Source organism: Perca fluviatilis, chromosome 1 (genome assembly GCF_010015445.1).
Source record: "Perca fluviatilis chromosome 1, GENO_Pfluv_1.0, whole genome shotgun sequence".
In the NCBI taxonomy this organism is placed as follows: domain Eukaryota; kingdom Metazoa; phylum Chordata; class Actinopteri; order Perciformes; family Percidae; genus Perca; species Perca fluviatilis.
Window position 1 is genome coordinate 39,611,538 of NC_053112.1, and position 8,583 is coordinate 39,620,120.

At 41.4% G+C, this 8,583-nt stretch overlaps 1 long non-coding RNA gene across 2 annotated transcripts; it reads right to left on the reverse strand.

Annotated features, from left to right (window-relative positions):
• Positions 1 to 654: 654 nt before the first annotated feature.
• On the reverse strand, positions 655 to 8,023 carry LOC120562960. Of its 2 annotated transcripts, none has more exons than XR_005639886.1 (3): positions 7,977 to 8,023; positions 930 to 1,049; positions 655 to 815 (listed from the first exon to the last, which is right to left on the reverse strand). It is a non-coding gene; the product is annotated as an uncharacterized LOC120562960 (long non-coding RNA). The 2 variants fall into 2 exon arrangements; XR_005639887.1 differs by having other exon boundaries at positions 8,007 to 8,021.
• Positions 8,024 to 8,583: the final 560 nt, after the last annotated feature.

Here is an 8,583-nt window from a genome sequence, read left to right on the forward strand (position 1 = left end):
GTTGTGGGTTTCTGGTGGCCTTGCAGTGATAAAGCAAGAGAAAGACAGTGAGAGTGTTGACAAGGGAACACAGGGTATGTTGTTAGATGTTTTGGAGATCTCTCGTATTTATTTCCTCTTTTGACTGCCTTTTACCTACCTACCTACCTTTTAAGTGCCCTTTTGCTCTCACAAACTCAGGTGGGTTTTTGTGAATAGATTTATTTCCATGTATTGCTTTTTTTACCATGGCAGTGCACATGAGTGAAGACTATTTGCATAATTATGGCTACAACCCTGCCTCATCTTATTTTTAACTTCCCCATTTTCCATTTGCTGTCAACCATTTTCAATGAGGGAGCAAATGTTAGGGTGACCTTTTTAAACTGATAAAACAGGCTGACACACTCTGCCAGATCGTCTGCATGTACTGATTGCCAACTCTAAATCTTGCAGCCATGAAGGATTTACCACCACCAGATGCTGCCTAACTCGCTGTGGGTGTGTGTACAGTATTAAAAGGGTAATTTTGTTATTTTTCAACTTGGACTCAATTTTCCCCACGCACACGTGTCTAAGTGACTAATGTGAACAAAAATCTTTGAAATTGTTCCAGTATTTGTTACGGCTAGCTCCTAGCGTGGACCCCAGTAGCAGATTCAGACAGCTCAATGATATAGTTCTAAGCAATTTATTTCAGCTCTATTCTTGCACGACAGGGAGGGGAAAAGGTGATGAACTGACAATCTTGACGTGAGCAGACTTCAGGTGGTGTGGGATTTGTGGCAGGTAACGGCAGTAGATCAGCTTCCAGGCAGGCTCAGCTTCAACAGGTGCTGGTGACAAGAGAAACACAGGTGAGGTTAGATTCAGCGGAGTACAACAATGATCCAAAGTTAACTTTGTCACTAGGGGGATTTAACAGTGGAGAATAAGGCCTGAGTCGTTACCACATGCGAATGGGAAAACAATCTGGCAGTGAGTGAGAGAAGAGCTGCGTTTCTTGTACTGTGCTTGATTGTGAATGGATTTCAGGTGTGCCTGGTTAAGCCTGAAGAGCCACGCCTCCGCTGATGAGTACGCATAACACACACACACACACACACACACACACACACACACACACACACACACACACACACACACACACACACACACACACACACACACACACACACACACACACACAGGGGAGGAGACAGGGAAATCCAGAGGTCACATACCGGGCTGTGACAGTATTTAGCGAGAACGCTGTAACCGGCAGCTGCAAACCGGGCTGCAATGTAGGCTTATCCTATAAAAGCACATTCCGTCCACCAAAAGTGCAGTTTTTGTCACTGATGGGCTCAGCTTGTTATTTTAAGTGTCTGACAACATTATGGAAATAATCCCTCCCTATCATGGAACACCAACACTGATGCCATCTATTAAAAGGGTCTGCAGCGCTTGTATTTTATGTGGAAGCTGAGACAGTTTTGAGTGGAAAAAGACATGATGGTCCTTTTCTATCGCTCTTTTGTTGAGAGTATTTTGACTTTCTGCTCCATTGCCTGGTACTTGTCTTTGTCAGTGACAAATAAAAGTAAATTACACCGGATAGTTAGTATGGCCAGCAAGATTGCTGGACTTCAGTTAAGTTCTTTGACCACAATCTGTGAATCCAGGGTAGTGAGGAAAGGACAAGCAATTTGCGGTGATGGGCTACATCCCCTATTTCAGGCGTATGAGGTGCTGCCATCAGACAGAAGATATAGGGTGCCGTCCTTACAAACCAACCGGGCTCGCAAATCATTCATTCCTACCAGCATTACACTACTAAATAAATTAGGGAAAATAACTTGATCCTTTCTGGCTAACAATACTGCATGTTGGTATAATATTAAAACGCCACTGATGATGATGCACCTTACTGTTGATAGCCCATTGGCGCTAATGATATTGCACTTTGCTATTCTTGTATGTATGATGTGGAGATATTTGAGATTGTGTATTGGGGGTGTGTGGGGAGGAGGGAAGGGTTGGTGGTCTTGTGTTGTCTGTTTATGGTTTGTTGTCTTTTTGATGAGCTGTATGGTGCAAGATGAATTTCCGAATGGATCAATGAATGTCTATCTATCTAGATCCTTTTGTTTAACCAGCCCCGAAATCGCCATCAGCAAACTCACGAGACGCCATTTAAATAAACATTACTCTTTGCGTGTATAGAGCCAGCATATTTTCACATGTAAAGTTTAGGTCTAGTGATTTAACAGATTCTCATGAACAGGTGCGTATGATATCGTACAAAATCACAGTGACCACCGGCTGGTGAAAGTTAAGTTTAGGGGTACAGAGCACCGTTTCAGTCGTCGTTGCCGTTAAGTTTAGCCAACAAAAAGGTGAAGGTGAAAGAAAAAAATATCGTGGTTTGGATTAAAACGCTGGTCCCTTTAAGTAGCACTCCCGAGACACAAACTCCTGTTTCCTGGTGTTTTATGACCCATCTATCCACCCTGACCTCCTCCCTACACAGATCTTTGCACTCTCATACAGCACCAGTCATTCAGGTGCATAAGGTAATAAATACGTGATATGGATACCAATTACAGTGCATGACATTTTCGTAGCTATATGTAGGAATGAGAACAGCCTGAGCGACTTCGTTCAAAACAACAATGATAAGACAGATGGTTCATCCAACCTGCCAAGTATTTGTTGAAAGTTACAGCCCTTTTGGTATGTGTAACAAACTATTCACATTCCGTTCTTTTCCATCAAAACATTCCTTGGCCCATACAAACTGTCTCTACGCAAAAACGTACTGAAGCACTTTCTCAATGTAGAATTGCCAATAAACCCTCTTTATGTTGTTAAAAGAGGCTTAGAAATCCAGCTAAGGCAGAATGGCTCTCCTTTCTCCGGCAATGTTCAAAACTCCATCCTTATACTTCTGAACATTACGTTTCTTTTGGTATACAAAAAAAAACAACAAAGTAACAGAAAGTTCTAAATGCTTTCTGTCAAGTTGTGTTTTGATTATTGCAATAGAAATCTTGGGAAATCTGTTATTCAGTTATCCTTGAATTGTCTGTGTCTGTGGGCCCCCTGGAGCCATCATCTTCTTTGTGAGGAATACAGTAGAAGAGCAGCTGGTGCAGACAAACTCCCATTGATGTTAGAAAGAATGGGTCAAAAGTAATCGCAACTGCGATCTGATGTAATGCTGCACAAAAGCGGGGACACAGTAACATTGGTTACCTTGCTGAGGCGTCGGAGGTGCTCAGCCTTCATCTAATAGCTCACTGCGGCTGCTCCTGGCTGTTCCATTACTTCCATTAAGGAAAACAATGATCTGCTGATGAAATGATGCTGAAATGACTGAAAATGTTTCCTGGTTGTGTAGGCGCATTGATGATTAACGATTACTGTAACCGCGCTGACAAACACATAGCCATTCCTGCAAAGCGAACCCCGTGTTTTGCCAGTTGAACGCTATTAACATGAAGCAAAAGGCAGCAGGAAATGTTCCCCATTAGCAGTACTAATATGGCTCTGATATGGTGTAAAGTGAGCAAAGGGTGCACAGTGAAGCTCTATGAGATTAAATTGCGCTGGATTGCATGCATGCGTTGTTTTCCTTTTCCAATATGTTTATTGAGAAACATTTTCATTCAATAAGGAACTTTGTTTGACAGTTCCATGTTTCTTTAAGATTTGTAGTGTCACAAAAAGCAAACTAACAAAACTAAATAGCAAGAAACAGTGGTGGACATCAGACAGACGCAAGAAAGAAAGAAAAACAAATAAGAGGGGGTGAAAGAAACCCCACCACCCTCCCCGAGGACATCATCCTCCCTCACCCATCCACCCTCCCTCCCTCCCTCCCTCCCCTGAAGTGCACTTGAACTCAGTTTGTTCCCCTTTCTAGATGAGAGAGTAGTGGCTGCCAGACTTTCTTGCATCCATTGTTTTCCTGTGAACACCTTCTGTTTACATAGGCAATCTGAATCCAGAGTGGGAATGGCGGACCCCGCCATTCCAATAAAAAAATATTAGAGATTGAATGGCTTCTGCTGAAAAACACAGACCATACATATTATCAAAATGGGGTTTTGATCTCTTGAAAGTCGTAAGGATTATAAGATTCAGTACTTTATTGCCATACAACTCGGTGCAAGGGGATGGGGGAGAGTTTGCAACCAATGATTTTTTTATTTGAGGCTGTGTTAACTATTCTATCCAGCTGCAACCTCTGCTGGACAGTAGAGTTGCCATACCAGACAGTAACAGAAAAAGTAAGAACACTCTCAATGGCGGCTCGGTAGAACTGTAACATCCCCTCACAGGCTACCCCAAATTTCCTCAGCTGACGAAGAAAAAAAAAAGCCTCTGATGGGCTTTTTTGGCAATGTTGGTGATGTTATCATCCCATTTTAAAGATGATGATATCGTTGTGCCTAGAAACCTAAAACTGTCCACCCGCTCCACCACTTCTCCATTGATAACTTGTGTAATGCTCTAAATCACAGAGGCAAAAGGGATGAAACACAACACGAACACAACACTATATCAGGTGGTGTTTTTTTTCTTTACGTCTGTATCCTTTCCTTTTTGCTTTTTCAGGGGAACAAATGAAGAATCCTCAAACGTGTTTTTCTTTGTCTGAGCAGCTAAACTAACAAAACACAAAATTGTTCATGTACACCAATTGGAGCCCTGCAAAGAAAAATAATACTGTTATGCGTTTAAGACGAAACCTACACGAATAAATGATTAATCACGCACACCCTTTGAAACAACACATAACGTCATTAAAGGTTTAGTAAGCAGAGCATTAAATAGACCCGACAACCCGCCAAATGCAGGTAAAAATTAACCTTGACAGGTGACATTGTAGCAGACGGCCAGGAGTTAAACAAGTAGAGTTGGCAGTGAAAGCAGCAAAAGAGGAAAAAAGGACTGAAGAATAGAAATTAATTAAAAAAGAAGTTGTAAGGTCCATGGAAGGTCTGGCAATGCTGAGGCGTGTACTACGAATCAAGATCAACATGCCCTGGATTTATTTCAGTTACCCGGCTTCATCCAACAACCGTGGTCCCGCATAAGCGGTGTCACGACGGTGGTCAACAACTAGTTCAATCAACCCAGGGTTTCCCAATCCAGCGATGCACGCGTCCACATAAAAGAGGCGGTGTTTTCACAGCACGACCAATCGCAAACATCTGCCAGAGCCACATATTTTACATAAGAAGAGCAAACTATAATTCGACATAAATATGAAGAACACAGACACGGTTTTACAGGCAAAAACGCAATACAGTCGCTGCTTCCTAAAACAGGAAGGGAATCTGGCAAAAAATAGCCGACGCTGTACATGTTAAAATCACAACGCTTATCAATATCACTTCCCCATCAGTCAGGCACAAGATCTGACCATAATTACACTTGTGTTTTCCATAAACTGTCGTTGCGTTAGCCTTTTATTTCAGTTGCAACCCTGGCAGTGGTAAGAGCAAATAAAACATATTAAAACATAATTGAAACAGATGTGCGCATTGGCAACACACGGCTCAAGAAGCCGACAAATAGCCTATATGTAATTCCCTCCGCTGAAAATCTCCATCTTCCATAACAATACCCACCAGGGACTGTTAACTGGGTTGTCGGTCTTTAAATGTTTTAACTTTTATAAGCGCACCGAGCTCCACCGGATCTTCTAAGAACGGTGACTATTGATTGGTCAGTAGGCGGTGCTTTTACACCAGTTGATCTCTAATCTCCAACATAACCTGCTCCCGACCAGGTTAGGTGTTCAGGATAAGTTACCACGGTGATTTAACCCGGTAACAAGTGATCCACCGTCATGATGCAGAAAACCCTGGGATGAACCTGAAGTTACCTCGTTAACGCCAAATCTTGCTTCGCAGTACAGGCCTCAGGACTACAGAGACACTAACAGAATCGGTCGCTACGGCAAGGCGCATCCATGAATCTGGGTGGCGGTCGCATATGTTTGGAAGTTGAGTTCACACATCAACAATCTTCGCCCAGCAGTTAAATCACTGCCGCACACGCCCAATTTTCAATGGAAATGAATAAATCTTCTCTAATGTGAAATATTATTAAGCTTTGATTTCAATATTGTCACGTATAATGTGCATTCAATTAATAATGGCAGTATCCATCAAGGAAATAAGATAAAAATAGTTATTGTAGAAGTAACAGCAGTTCCAAATCAAAGGCATTTTGAGTATTTTATAATTCATAGCTTACACTTTAACACTACTTTATTAATTAGTTTATCATCCACCTGCAAGTTTTCTTTGTGCTCCTCTTCCTCCCCCTTTCTCTCTCGCACACCCACACTTCCTTTTCTTTCGCCTGAAGCCTCACATTTATCTGCCTGTCAATCAAACACCGACTTTAAAAAAACCATAACAAATTCAAATATTTGTGTACCTTTACTCCCAGGCAAATTCAAACAGTATGTATCAAGCTCAGTGTTTAGAGAACCCACCGAAATGAAAGTTCCATTGCAAATAACCCTGTCAGCTCCAGAACAAAACCCAAAAAAGAAATTACCTACTTAGCAATGTGTAGAAGTAGACCTAGATGGAAGAGGAGTGCTGCAGGCAATGTAAGAAATAAACAAGTTTCATACAAATGCACCCATGGAACTCCAAGTGGATGGGGGACTCAAAGAGAGCAGAAATGAATGAAAATAAAACTTCAGATGAATAAGGGAAACAAAATAACTTTGTTTACTTTGAGCCAGTCTGCTAATAAATCCAGGCCATAATATCACTTTTGTGTTCCATATCACAGTGCTGTGTGATTTAATGCAAGTTTTAATGCATCAAGCATTATGGGATTTAGATCCGGTATCAGCTCCTTGCCTGTGCTTTGTTTATATTTCTGAAATTAAGCAAGTAAAATGGATAAAATTAATCCGTTTACAAATCCTGCCTTTCTAATTTTCTCTCATCCTTTGTCCTTATAGAAAACACTGAGTAGCCTTGTGTTTTACTGAAGCCATACTATTCTTTCCAACCCCATGCACACTCTAACGGTGAATTAGAGCTAGCAAAAGGCGAGCACTGCCCCCCCCCCCCCATCATCTAACAAACTGGAAAGCTGCCTGCAAATTAAGTGAGCACATTAATCACAATTATTCAAGTTGTCTTTAATGTTGTGAAGTGTGCTAACCGACAAGCTCGGTATCTCCACTTGCATTGCGAGCATAATGTCATCGCTGTCTTTCTCAAGTGTGAAATTACTATCAAATTGAGGATGGTTTGTAAAACGGGCCAACTGTGTGTGCTGCTTGGCAGCGCTTCCAATGACTTCACATGTGTTATTTCTCCCACGGAAATAAAAGGCAAACTTAGGGGATAAACCATCAAAATAGGAAATGTGTGATATAACGAGCAATGGTATGGCTATATATATATATATATATATATACATACACACATACACACACACACATGCCAAAATGCTAGAATACTGTATTCTAGACCAGGGTTCTTCAAAGTTTTTTAAGCCAAGGACTCCTTAACTAAAACAGAGATGGAGCAGGGACCCCCTACTACATATGTTTCATAATAAACTGGGCCTACAACAATGTGTAAAGCCTTTATACCTTTATGCATAGAATACTAAGCTATTCAAATAGCCTACTAAATGTTGCCATGATTTTATAAATCATGTTTAAATGTTAAACATACATGTAGCACAGTTAACCCTTAGGATGAACTGTGTATGTGAATGGCCTTAGTGACTACCTTATCTATGGGCCATTTAGCAGTGGGGATTTATGTTTGCTAATTATATGTTGGATTTGTCAGGGTTGTAGGCTTGGACCCAAATGCAGGAAGGCAAGGAGAGTGCACCAGTTTGAAATAATAGAAGTTTCATGATAATACAAAGAGAGCTTACAAAAACACACAAGCTGGTAATGTCCAAATGCAGGAAAAACCAAGGAACAGGGAAATAAAAGAACACAAGAAATAGCTTACACTGGAAGGAACTAACACACAAAGACTCACAACAGAAGACGAATGACAATCCACCAACAACTGACACACAAAACACAGGGACTAAATACAACAGGTAACGAGGACTAACAAGGGACAGGTGATACAACAGGTGGAACACGTAAGACAATCAGAAAAGGCGGGAAATAAACAAAGACAGGAAGACAAGTGAAGTGAATGAAGACAAACAAAGGATTTCAAAATAAAACAGGAAGTCCATGAAAACAAGCAGAAAACACAATAAGAGCGGGACAGACGTGACAGAATTTCACTTTTTAATTTTTGAAAAAACTTTCAAAAATGAACAATAATTTGGAGGCCCCCCTGCACTGTCTCTGAGGACCCCCTAGGGGCCCCGGACCCCCTATTGAAGATCCCTGTTCTAGACAACAGTGTGCTTGAAATTTTGTGGCAAGTTTGGGGAAGGTCCTTTCCTGTTTCAGTGCACAAAGCCAGGTCCTTAATGAAATGGCTTTCTGGGTATGGTGTTGAAGAACTTGACAGAGCCCTGATCTCAACAACATCCACCTAGCCTGGGAAAACCCTGATGAACTTCCGGCAAATTTGAGATTTGCTCTGCAAGTCCGTC